Here is a 2,165-nt window from a genome sequence, read left to right on the forward strand (position 1 = left end):
TTTCTGAACCTCATTTTTCAATTTTTTTTAAAGGTTTTCAGCTATTCAGACAAAACAAAAAAGTATTCACTTAGCATAAATCACTTAATTTTAAAAATAATATTTTTTCTAAGCAGATTTACAAAAAATTGCGTTCAAATTTGACCTTTAAATTTTTTGAAAATATGTATCTAATATATGATTATTTTTATCACATTTTAAATCTTTTAAAAATTTATCTGTTATTTTTTAATTAATTTTTATAATAATATAGACTTTTAAATACTATTTTAATAATTTCTCTAAAAAAAAAAAAATAGAACGTTATTGATGGCAATGTTCGGTAAACATTGCAAATTCGCAATAACTAACAAAGACAGGAGATATATTGCTTGTCTTTTATCGAATAAGGTTGAGCGAGTGAGCTTCGAGGCAGCTTCATGCTTTCTGTTTGTATCTACATCAATTTGATTATTATTATTATTATTATTATTATTATTATTATTATTATTATTATTATTATTATTATTATTATTATTATTATTATTATTATTAAATACTAATTTATTATCTTATTTATTTAATATGTATAATAGTAATTAATGTAAAAATAGTTAAAATAATAAAAAATACATTATTTTAACTAGAAGCATTTTTAAGGTTTAAAAAATAATATAAAAAACATTTTTATAAATATATGATCAAAAAATATTTTTAAAAAAATAATACAAACTTGATGTGATGATTAATTAATATTACGTTATAATAGGACCACTTATTGAAAGCAACAACGCCTTAGCAGTACTAGGCTTCTCACAGCTGCTATTATTAGTTGTGGTGTGGGTATGTGGAATTTAATTTTTTCCGCAGAAAATAGCAACACGCCGAAATGTCTAAGAATATATGTTAAATAATTTCAAACTAATCAATTATGCAGCATCCTATGTCCATCTGTGTCCAATTCTCTAGGCTGCGTTTATTTATAAAGATAGGACACTGAGACAAAAACACAGAAATATAAAATTGTATTTGGCAAAAAAGATATGGACAGAGACAGTATGTTTAGAGATACTGAATTAATGTATTTTGTGTCCATTCTGACAGAAAAGATATAGAGACACTAACAAGAAACACAATTTATTTTTTTATTTTATTTTTTTTTGTTAATTTTTTATAATTATATATTTTATTATTATATTTTCATCTCAAATTTTTTGAATGAAAAAAATGAGAACAAATTAGATTTTCATAATTTATTCTAATTTATCACCAAACAGAATACAAAAACATAAAATTTTGTATCTCTGTCCATCAGTATTTTGTCCTGTCCTGTTCTCAGTGTCTTATCCTGTTCTGTTCTCGAAAACAAACGCAGTCTAGTATACTATAATTAGGTTATTCCTTATATATATATATATATATATATATATATATATATATATATATATATATATATATATAAGATAAAAACTCATGTGAAGTTGATAATTGAGAACCATTAGATAAAAATTTAGTCAAATTAATTTAATTATCTAACAACTCTTAATTATCAACTTAATGTGAAGTCGATTAGACCTCTTTCTACCGTATATTAAATATGTCTATGTATGTGGTGGAATGATGAGAGCGAAGTATCCACTCGGTCATCACGTATTTAACTTGCTACTTGCTCACTGTTTGCGGCATTTTTTTATTAAATAAAAAATCTATTAAAAACAAAAGAATTAGTGTTTTGTGTATTATTTTATAATTTACGCTACTTGATTAATTTCGCAGGTTGAACCAACAAAATTGAGCAACAATAAAATTTTCTACGATTAAAAAATAGGTAACAAATATTTTCTTTTACTATTTTGTACGTATTCCATGCAAGCAAAATTGGAAAAGAAATGTTTTTATACAATTTTGCAATGAAGGAAAACAAAGTTAAGAAATAAGAGAAATTTTACTAATTTCGACAGCGATGGCTGCAAAATAAATACGTAAAGTCTGGCTATAAATACCAAATTCTAATTTTTAACCACTCATTTTTCTTCATTGTAACGAGAAAATTCCACCATCTTAAACTTAAATTTAGACAAATGGCCAGTAAACATATAGTTATTGCTATTTATCTGAATGCAATCATTAGATGTAAAGATGACGCACGTTTGAATGCAAGAATTTTATAGATATATACATATTTG

Source organism: Arachis ipaensis, chromosome B3 (assembly GCF_059453495.1).
Source record: "Arachis ipaensis isolate K30076 ecotype BB chromosome B3, ASM5945349v1, whole genome shotgun sequence".
Lineage (NCBI taxonomy): Eukaryota > Viridiplantae > Streptophyta > Magnoliopsida > Fabales > Fabaceae > Arachis > Arachis ipaensis.